Source organism: Rattus rattus, chromosome 13 (genome assembly GCF_011064425.1).
Source record: "Rattus rattus isolate New Zealand chromosome 13, Rrattus_CSIRO_v1, whole genome shotgun sequence".
Taxonomy (NCBI): Eukaryota; Metazoa; Chordata; class Mammalia; order Rodentia; family Muridae; genus Rattus; species Rattus rattus.
This window is the reverse complement of record NC_046166.1, coordinates 21,918,434-21,929,999: the sequence shown is the minus strand read 5'-3', so window position 1 is coordinate 21,929,999 and position 11,566 is coordinate 21,918,434. Positions and strand designations below refer to the sequence as shown.

At 41.6% G+C, this 11,566-nt stretch overlaps 1 pseudogene; it reads left to right on the top strand.

The window, feature by feature from the left end:
* Positions 1–6,437: 6,437 nt before the first annotated feature.
* On the top strand, positions 6,438–11,212 carry LOC116914976 (annotated as a pseudogene).
* The last annotated feature ends 354 nt before the right edge of the window (positions 11,213–11,566 follow it).

The following is an 11,566-nucleotide window of genomic DNA, read 5'->3' as shown; positions in this document are numbered from 1 at the left end:
TGTTCCCTTACACTGGGAGTCCACCCTTGGCAGGACCAAGGCTTCTCCTCCCTCTGGTGCTTAACAAGTCCATCCTCTACTACATATGCAGCTGGAGTCATGGGTCTGCCCATGTGTCCATGTGGTTTAGTCTCTGGATGCTCTGGTTGCTTGGTATTGTTGTTCTTATGGAGCCCCCTTCAGCTCCTTTAATTTTTTCTCTAACTCCTCCAATGGTGAGTCCATTCTGAGTTCAACAGTTGGCTGCTAGCCTTCACCTCTGTATTTGTCAGGCTCTGGCAGAGCCTCTCAGGAGACAGCTATATCAGGCTCCTATCAGCATGCACTTCTTGAAATCAGCAATATTGTCTGGGTTTGGTGACTGTATGTTTATGGGCTGGATCCCCAGGTGGGGCAGCCTCTGAATGGTCATTCCTTCAGTCTCTGCTCTGAACTTTGTCTCCATATGTCCTCCTATGAATACCTTTGTTCCCCCTTTGCAGAAGGCCTGAAGCATCCCCACTTTGGTCATCCTTCTTCTTGAGCTTCATGTGGTCTGTGGTTGTATCTTGGGTAATCCGAACTTTTCGGTCAATATCCACTCATCAGTGAGTACATGCCATGTGTGATTTTGTGATTAGTTTACCTCACTCAGGATGATATTTTCTAGTTCCATCTATTTGCCTATGAATTTCTTGAAGTCATTGTTTTTAATAGGTGGTGGTATTCCATTTGTAAATGTACCACATTTTCTGTATCCATTCCTCTGTTGAAGGCATCTGGGTTCTTTCAGCTTCTGGCTATTATACATAAAGGGTACAATGAACATAATGGAATATGTGTCCTTGTAATATGTTGGAGCATCTTTCAGGTATATGCCCAAAAGTGTTCCTCAGGTAGTACTATGTCCAGTTTTCTGAAGAACCTCTAGACTGATTTCTAGAGTGATTGTACCAGCTTGCAATCCCACCAACAATAGAGGAGTGTTCCTTTCTCCACATCCTCACCAGCATCTGCTGTCACCTGAGTTTTGATCTTATCCATTCTGACTGGTATGAGGTAGAATCTCAGGATTGTTTTGATTTACATCTCCCTGATGACTAAGGGTGTTGAACACTTCTTTAGGTGCTTCTCAGACATTCGCTATTCCTCAGTTGGGAATTCTTTGTTTAGATCTATACCCCATTTTTAATAGGAGTATTTGGTTCTCAAAAGTCTAACTTCTTGAGTTCTATGTATATATATTAGATATTAGCCCTCTATCAGATGTAGGATTGGTAAAAATCTTTTTTTTTTCAATCTGTTGGTTGCCGTTTTATCTTACTGACAGTATCCTTATCCTTACAGAAGTTTTGCAATTTATGAGGTCCCATTTGACAATTCTTGATCTTAGAGCATAAGCCATTGGTGTTTTGTTCAGGAAAATTTCCCCAGTGCCCATGTGTTCAAGACACTTCCTCAATTTTTCTTCTATTAGTTTGAGTGTACCTGGTTTTATGTGGAGATCCTTGACCCACTTGGACTTGAGCTTTGTACAAGGTGATAAGAATGGATCAATTTGCATTCTGCTACATGCTGACATCAAGTTGAACCAGCACATTTGTTGAAAATGCTATTTTTTCCATTGGATGGTTTTGGCTCCTTTGTCAAAGATCAAGTGACTATAGGTGTGCGGGATCATTTCAGGGTCTTCAATTCTATTCCATTGATCTACCTTCCTGTTTTTTTGTACCAATACCATGCAGTTTTTTGTATTATTGCTCTGTAATACAGCTTGAAGTCAGGGATGGTGATTCCCCCAGAACTTCTATTGTTGAGAATAGTTTTCGCTCTCTTGGATTTTTGTAATTCTGAATGAATTTGCAAATTGTTCTTTCTAACTCTGTGAAGAGATGATTTGGGATTTTGATAGGGATTGCACTGAATCTGTCGATTGCTTTTGGCAAAATGGTCATTTTTACAATATTAATTCTGTTAATCCATGAACATGGGAGATCTTTCCATCTTTTGAGATTTTCTTCATTTTCTTTCTTCAGAGACTTGAAGTTCTGGTCATAAAGATCTTTCACTTGCTTGGTTAAAGTCACTCCAAGGCATTTTATATTATTTGTGACTATTATGAAGAATATCATTTCCCTAATTTCTCTCTTAGCCTGTTTATCCTTTGAGAAGTGGAAGGCTACTGATTTATTTGAGTTAATTTTATATCTAGCCACTTTGCTGAAGTTGTTTATCAGCTGAAGAAATTCTCTGTTGTAATTTTTTGGGTCACTTAAAGATACTATCATATCATCTGCAAATAGTGATATTTTGACTTCTTCCTTTCCAATTTGTATCTGTGTGTGTGTGTGTGTGTGTGTGTGTGTGTGTGTGTGTGTCTAATTGTTAATTTTAGTGAAACTCCTTCAAGTTTCTCTCCATTTAGTTTGATGTTGACTACTAGTTTGGTGTATATAGCTTTTGCTATGTTTAGGTATGGGCCTTGAATTCCTGATCTTTCCAAGACTTTTAAGATGAAGGGGTGTTGAATTTTGTCAAATCCTTTTTCAGCATCTAATGAGATAATCATGTTTTTTTCTTTGTGTTTGTTTATGTAGTGTATTATGTTGATGGATTTCCATATATTGAACCATCCCTGCATCCCTGGATGAAGCCTACTTGATCATGATGGATGATTGTTTTGATGTGCTCTTAGATTCGGTTTGCAAGAATTTTATTGAGTATTTTTGCATCGATATTCATAAGGAAAATTGGTCTGAAGTTCTCTTTCTTTGTTGGGTCTTTGTGTGGTTTAGGTATAAGCAAAATTGTGGTTTCATAGAAGGAATTTGGTAGTGCTCTGTCTTTTTCTATTTTGTGGAATAGTTTGCACAGTTTTGGTATTAGGTCTTCTTTGAAGGTCTGACAGAAGGTCCTGGGATTTTTTGGTTGGGAGAGTTTTGAATACTGCTTGTACTTCTTTAGGGGTTATGAAACTGTTTAGATGGTTTATCTGATCCTGACTTTACTTTGGTTCCTGATGTCTGTCTAGAAAATTTTCCATTTCCTCTTGATTTTCCAGTTTTGTCGAGTATAGGTTTTTGTAATAGGATCTGATAGTTTTTTTTTTTTTCATTTCCTCAGATTCGGTTGTTATGTCTTCCTTTTCATTTCTGATTTTGTTAATTTGGATACTGCCTCTTTGTCCTCTGGTTAGTCTGGTATACTTTCTGGTTTTGTTGATATTTTGTATAGTTCTTTTGTTTCTACTTGGTTGATATCAGCTCTGAGTTTGATTGTATCCTGCCATCTACTCCTCTTGGTGTATTTGCTTCTTCTTGTTCTAGAGCTTTCAGATGTGCTGTCAAACTGTTAGTGTGTGCTCTCTTCAGTTTCTTTCTGGAGGCACTCAGAACTATGAGTGACCTGACTTCTGAGCACTGTTTTCATTGTGTACCATAAGTTTGGGTATGTTGTTCCTTCATTTTCATTCAATTTTAAAGACTCTTTAATTTCTTTCTTTGTTTCTTTCTTGACCCAGTTATCATTGAGTAGAGCATTTTCCAGCTTCCATGTGTATGTGTGCTTTCTGTTGTTTTTGTTGTTATTGAAGACCACCTTTAGTCTGTGGTGATCTGATAGGATGCATGGAATTGTTTTAATCTTCTTGTATCTGTTGAGACCTGTCTTGTGACCAATTATATGGTCAATTTTGGAGAAGGTACCATGAAGTGCTGAGAAGAAGATATATTCTTTTGTTCTAGGATAAAATGTTAGATACCTGTTAAATCCATGTTGTTCATAATTTCTGTTAGTCTCCATTTAGTTTGATGTTGACTACTAGTTTGGTGTATATAGCTTTTGCTATGTTTAGGTATGGGCCTTGAATTCCTGATCTTTCCAAGACTTTTAAGATGAAGGGGTGTTGAATTTTGTCAAATCCTTTTTCAGCATCTAATGAGATAATCATGTTTTTTTCTTTGTGTTTGTTTATGTAGTGTATTATGTTGATGGATTTCCATATATTGAACTCACTGTGTCTCTGTTTAGTTTCTGTTTCCATGATTTGTCCATTGACAAGAGTGGGGTGTTGAAGTCTCCCATTATTATTGTGGTGCAATATATGCTTCCAGCTTTAGCAAAGTTTCTTTTATGAATGTATGTACCCTTGCATTTGGAGCATAGATGTTCAGAATTGAAAGTTCATCTTTGTAAATTTTCCCTTTGATGAGTATGAAGTGTTCTTCCTCATCTTTTTTGTTTGAAAGTCAATTTTATTTGATATTAGAATGGCTACTCAAGCTTGTTTCTTGGGACTATTGGCTTAAAAAAATTTTCCCAGCCTTTTACTCTGAGGTTGTGTCTATCTTTGTCAGTGAGGTATGCTTCCTGTATGCAGCAAAAGGCTGGGTCCTGTTTTCGTATCCAGTTCATTAGTCTATGTCTTTTTATTGGGTAATTGAGCCCATTGATGTTAAGAGATATTAAGGGATAGCGATTGTTGTTTCCTATTATTTTTGTTGTTAGAGGTGGAATTATGGCTGTGTGGCTATCTTCTTTTGGGTTTGTTGAAAGAAGATTATTTTCTTGCTTTTTCTAGGGTGTAGTTTCCCTCCTTGTATTGTAGTTTTTCCATCTATTATCCTTTATTGGGCTGGATTTGTAGAAAGATATTGTATAAATTTGGTTTTGTCATGGAATATTTTGGTTTCTCCATCTATATTAATTGAGAGTTTTGCTGGATATAGTAGCCTTGGCTGGCATTTGTGTTCTCTTCATGTCTGTATGACATCTACCCAAGATCTTCTAACTTTCATAGTCTCAGTTGAGAAGTCTGGTGTAATTCTGATAGGTCTACCTTTATATGTTGCTTGACCTTTTTCCCTTACTGCTTTTAATATTCTTTTTTTGTTTTGTGTATTTGGTGTTTTTGCCCTGGCCCACAGTGCAATCAGCGGAGGTTGGTGACCACCTAGGAGAGAATGGGGGACAAGAGGCATGAAGAAGGACACCAAGACAAGAGTCTGATCAAGGCAACAATTTTATTTTTTCCAAAGGCTGAATTTATACCATAGCAGGGGTAACAGAGGGAAGGGGGACATGGGAAACATCTACACAAGCCAAGGACACAGAGCTCTTGTGGTCAGCTGATGTCAACAGGATGTTGGTTTCTCAGAAAAGTCACAAGTTTGTCATATCATTAGTCATCCTGACCACCAGATTTGTATTAGTCTTCTGCAGCTGGCTGGGGATTTTCCATGAACCCAGTCATACTTAACTCTAACTATAATATTAACATCAATAATGGAGGGGTTTAAGAGCATTGCTCCCAACATGTTTTGACTATTATAGGAGAAATTTCCTTTCTGGTCCAATCTATTTGGAGTTCTCTAGGCTTCTTGAATGGTCAAGGTTATCTCTTTCTTTAAGTTATGGAAGTTTTCTTCTATAATTTTGTTGAAGATATTTACTGGCCCTTTAAGTTAGGAATCTTAGTTCTCTTCTATACCTATTCTTCTTAGGATTGGTCTTCTCATTGTGTCCTGGATTTCCTGGACATTTTGGGCTAGGAGCTTTTTGCATTTTGCATTGTTTGTCTATTGTGTCTATGTTTTCTATGGTATCTTCTGCCCCTGAGGTTCTCTCTTCTATCTCTTGTATTCTGTTGGTGATGGTTGCATGTGTGACTCCTGATCTCTTTCCTAGATTTTTTTTATCTTCAAGGATGTCTCCCTTTGTAGTTTCTTTATTGTTTCTATTTCCATTTTTAGATCTTGGTTGGTTTTGTTTAATTTCTTTACCTCTTTGGTTGTATTTTTCTATATTTTTTAAGGGATTTTTGTGCTTCCTCTTTTAGGGCTTCTACTTGTTTACCTGTGTTCTCCTGTATTTCTTTAAAGAAGTTATTTATGTCCTTCTTCATATACATATATATGTATTTCATATATATATCTGATCCTCTGAGATGACATGGCCAACAGTCACAGAGCTGCAGACAATAGGATTATGTACTATTTACTGTAGTATTTTTTCCTCTGAAACGTAATATAAGTACAAAAGCTAGGTAAACTTATGGTACTTTCATCTAAGACTTTTCATAGCTTAAAGAATTAGGTTTTAGGAAATATTCAACAAATCAATCTGTGAAACAGTCAATAAAATTTTCTAATTTATCAGAAAAAAAACTCAGCAAGTTTCACCTCAAAATGTATTGCACAAGTCTTTAAGAAGCCACCCTAAATTAAATAAGGAAGATAGACAGTTCTTTCAAGAGAGGGAGAAGAGCCCAAGAAAGAGGCACTGAACAGTCAAACCGGGTGGGGCCCAATCAGAACAGCCTTTAAAACACAGAAAACTTCCCAGGGAAAAGAAAATTGAATAAAAAAGAACAAAACTATCACCATTTCTCCATCAAGAATGTGTGTTTCAAAAGCAACGTTATTTGTGGCCAGCGTAACATCTGTCTTAAAGCTACAGGAATGACCCCTGATGACAGCGCCATTCTCCAGAAACACCACACGTGGGCAGCTTCCTCGACAGCTGCTGCACAGCCTCAGTCTCCCTCTTTCTTCAAGATGAGGTTCAAAGCCACGCATGGGCAAGATCAGGACACCAGCCATGCATCTTCTCTTAGGGAGGCTGAGGAGATCGTCCTGGGACTGCGAGAGCACGTGTCCTCGCTGCAAGCTGAGCTTGGAGTTGTGAAGAAGGAAGTAGAGCATGTGAGCTCAAGTGTGAAAAGCAGAGATGGGGGCGAAAGCTTTAGAAGACAAACTTGAGTTAGAAGAGCTGCAGAAGTGGCGCTGAAGAGGAAGGCGGAACAGAAGATCACGCCATGGGAGCAGCTCTTGTCTCAGCTGAAGAGAAAACACAGCAGCATGAAGGACACAGAAAGCCAGTTGAATGAGCTGAGTGCAAAATTACAAGAAAGAGAAAAGCAAATTTATATTCTAGAAGGAAAACTTAAAAACCTACAAGGTTCTCCACAACCTGAAATGCCAGTTGTGTCTAGATCCATGGGAAATGTGGCAGCATCTCCCGAACAAGAGGCAACAGATTCCCAAGACTGCACACAGAAGGCATGGAAAGAAGCTACATGCTGCGAAGACGTGTAATTGAAACCGAGAAGCTGCTGCGCTGGCGGGAGCAGGGCGAAGGTCAGGCGACGCCATCTCAGTCTGAGGTTCAGCACAGGGCGCCGCCCGCCGTAAAGTTAGGCGCTGGAGCCAAGCAGCTCGAAGATCAAGTTTGATAGGATGTCTTCAAGAAGAACTCAAGAAAACATGAAGTGATCTTTAATTCTGCCCCAGCCCGTGGGAGAAGAAACTCATAAAAACAGCACAAGAGTGAAGCGGAATTGGGCAAGTGTGGTTGACAGTGTCCAGAAAACCCTCCAGGAAAAGGAGCTGACCCGCCAGACCCTGGAGCGAAGGGTGAGAGAGCTGGAGTCAGACTTAATAACTGAGAGGGGCGCCCTGAGACTTGAAATGGAAAAGTTGACCTTAGAATATGAAAAAAAATCACAATCTCCACAGCAAGAAACGGATGGGAAAAAATACATCTGTGGAAATTTTGGAAGACAGCCCTGAGGAAAATTCCAAATCACATGTGATCCCATTGAAATTGGGGACTACCATGGATGGACTCCAGGTCACTGGAGTCAGTTAGCAGGATCAGGGTGGGAAAAACAGAAGCTGAGCAAGGAGGTGGCAAGGCTGCAGAAAGATCTTCAAGCTCTGACAAGGAGCGTCAGCAGGAGCTGGACATCCTGACGAGAGAATGTGAGCAGGAAGCTGAGGAAAAGCTCAGACAGGAGCAAGAGGACGTTGAGTTGAAGCACAGCTCCACACTGAAGCAGCTGACGCAGGAGTTATTTATGTCCTCCTTAAGTCCTCTATCATTATCATGAGATGTGATTTTTTAAATCCAGATCTTGCTTTCCAGTGTGTTGGGATATGAAGGACTTGTTGTGGTGGGAGAACTGGGTTCTGATGGTGCCAAGTAGCCTTGGTTTCTGTTGCTGATGTTCTCGTGCTTGCCTCTCGCCATCTGGTTGTCTCTGGTTTTAGTTGGTCTTGCTGTCTCTGACTAGAGCTTGTCCCTCCTGTGAGCCTAGTAACAAATCTCAAAATGCTCCAAATGGCTAACTTTTAGTAGCTGAAGTATGCCCTTCTTACACTAAGCTAGACTGCCTAAAATTCTGAGAGAAATTTATGCCTAAGAAGGAAACTTCATTCCACCTCACCTTGCTGTGCCTATTTTGAGAACCCCAAAAGGCCACCAAGGAGCCGATTGCAATGCAATCTCACTAGAGTCTTCTTCAAGCTCAAGCTTGGGCTCGCCTCTGTCACTGGCACAGCAGGATGGGAGGGTGACGCCCTGAGCTCAGTTTCAAGCAAGCATTTAGAGGGGCAAGCAAACAAGCAAGGGGTCTCTAGCCTGGCACACATCTGATTGGGGAGCTACTATGGAATTTGTTGCCCTCTAAAATGATTGGCTGGTGCTGGGAGCCAAACCATAAACTATCATAAGTAAATATCTTTAGGTACAGGTGTGACTACTGCTTTCCACCTGTTTGGTGGCTGTTAGGGAGTGACCTGGAGACCAGTGCTAGGTGAGGGCCTGGTGGTTAACTCAAGGTCTCTAAGATGGAGCCTGAACCCAGGATGGAGTTGATCTGGTCTCTCACCTCACCCCACCCCACCCCTCATGAGAATTCTTGGTGACTCAACCAGGAAACTCAATGTCTAAAGACATGTACTAAAAGACAATGTCCCAAGAACATGTACTCTTTCCCCATAACCCCAGGGAGTTCCTTCTCTCCTGCTCCTGCCTTTCTTTTAACTCCTCCAATCCTCTTCTCCAGAGACAGAACCCACAAATACCATACCCCACGACCACAGGGCCAGCCAGCGTTTAAAAGTCCTGAGGGTATCCACCAACTGGAGACTCCTGTGACATAAAATGGACATGGAACACAAGAAAGGAATATTAGTTTCTCCAAGGATATTCACTTCAAGCAAAACACTGTGCCCCAACTAGAAAGTCCGTGAATGTACTTGGTCCAAATCCATGGCAACCCTTTGGCAACGTCTTCTTCAGGGTTAATATGTACTTATAACACACACACACACACACACACACACACACTTCTGTTGTTTATTGTTTGGTTTGGGCCACTGCCTTAGTTCCATACTCTCCCCCAGCCTCTCTGGAAGAAAGATGGGGTTTCATTTTTCCCTTTAGTTCCCTTCCCAGGCTTCCTCCCAGATAAGTTGATACAGGCAGTACCTGAGATGTGCCAGGTACACTCTTGTTTCCTGTGTCCTTGTCCCTGACCCAAGAGAGGATGGGAATCAGTAGTCACCCTCCAGGCTCTCACATCACATCATGTGTCATACATATCAGTGTCCTGCTTCTGGGACAAAGCTGGAAGCCACTGATAGAGCACCCAGAGGGGTGTGGCCTACCCCACTTCCTTCCCATAGGGCCGTACCATGCCATTTTGGGAGAAACCCCCACTCCATCATAGTGGGGGGAAATGTGGTACCCAGTGCTGGATTTCTCACCCTTCCTGTCCCAGGCTGAGGCTCTTGCCCAGCCTTCCCTTCTGTGAAGAAGAAGCAAACAGAGAGCCGGGAGAGCACACACAGGTTTGCACACAGCCGCTCATTCCTGCCCTTTTCTCTTTGTCCCTCTGTGCAACACAGGTCAGAATTGAACTCTCAGCCTGATGCAGGGTGGAACCCGGGATGCAGAGGTGTGAGAGACTGCAGGACATTGATGTCATTGGTGCTGTCACCTGGCAGGACAGATGTCATTGGTGCTGTCACTGGCATCATACTTGCTCCTGGGTTGTGGTCTGGAGATTTGGATCCTCCCCCTGTGCTTGACCATGACAAGAAGGAAGCCAGTGTGCCAAGGCTCATTACACCCTGGGTATAATAGGATAAGTGGCTGGCAAGAGGACCCCAATGTGTGCTCTGGTAACCAGTTTTCTTTCTTTGGTCTTTCTTGTTCTTCTGACTTTCTTCTACATGGGGAAAAATCAAGGCTTATGAAAATCAAAACCACAAAATCCTCAAAACAACACACACACATATTCACACACAAATATGTCATACACATACATACATATATACATACATACACACATACACTCACACATAAACACACATACATATATACATACATACATACACACATACACACTCACACATAAACACATGTACACATACATACACACATGGGGTGGGAGAAACAGACAGACAGACAGACAAGTTTTCAATAACAAAGCCACCAGTCTCAAGTGGGCTTCAGAGCGCTCGAGTTTTAGAGAGGCTGTAAGTAATAAGACAGAGAGATTTCATCCTAGACACTCTTGGAGATTCCACAAACCAGGAGGGTTCTGTGAGTGTTCCGAACAAGGCAGTGAACCAATCAGATTCTCAGGGCACCACACCATCGCCTCCTTGTCCTCTTTTCCAAGAAACAAAACATCTTCAGTCAGTCTCTATCACATGTTGCTGTTTCTCAATTACGAGAAAGACAGACCTATGGATGAAAACCCTAAAAGGAAGAATGTTGATTTACTTTTTTTCCATAAGGTCTGGCCCGTAGGTGAAAGTTTAAATTTCAGTGACACCTTCCAGCCAGATGAGTTTTGTCGAAGGACAAGAAAGTGGTCAAAATACCCTATGCCCAGATCTTCATGGCTTTTAAGAGAAAAGCGCCAACTATATCAAGAATTTACAACCAAAAAATATCCAACCTTACACTCTGCGTGGGCAAAGGTCTCCCTCGCTGTAGCAAACAGTGGGAACCCAAGAGAAAAGGTGACCACTCTGAGGGACAGAGACCCAACATGAGCCCCGCCTTATCACCAGTCCTGCGACCAGCCTCCTTCCTTCACTGTTCTGTCCAGCAGGTGGCAGCAATTGGACAGACAGATTTAGAAAGGCAGGATTTACGTCCTCTTCGCAATGAGAGATTAAAGCTTCGTAAGAATCGTTTGGAACTCTTCTCGAGGATCCTGGATGATTCTTGTAGGGATTTCAATAAACCGTCATCATATTTGGTGGATGGAAGGATGTTCCACCCTTTCTCGCTTATGGCAGATGAAAAGCTCCAACAGTTTTACAAACTGCTTGCAGTAAATGCAGCCTTCCGCCAGGGGGCACTTACAGTACCAACCATGGTTACTCATGGGCATTATCAAGCAAGACGTGAGGGAACTGCTATTAAAGCGTTTTGATGTTTTGTAGAAGGAAAGAGAAGTATGAACAAACTGGAAAGCCCATCCCTGTTTTAAACTGGCTGAGTGAGACCCTTTTAAATGTATGCAAACGGAAACCCCAGTGTTCCGAAAGGTCAAGTTGTGAATATTCACTTTATCCCCTAGTTGGCTCCTGATGTCTACAAACCTCTTGGCCCACAGGCACCTCCTAGTCAATTCATGGTGCTGCCCTTCTTTGTCAATGGCGTAGCGCGGCTGAGGAGGAGAGACAAAGAAACAAGAATCAGGCTGGTGATGGCTGGGAAAAAACATACCACATCCAGGCATAGTTCTACAGAAACAAAGAAACTGCCTCCTTTGCAAACAGGAAGG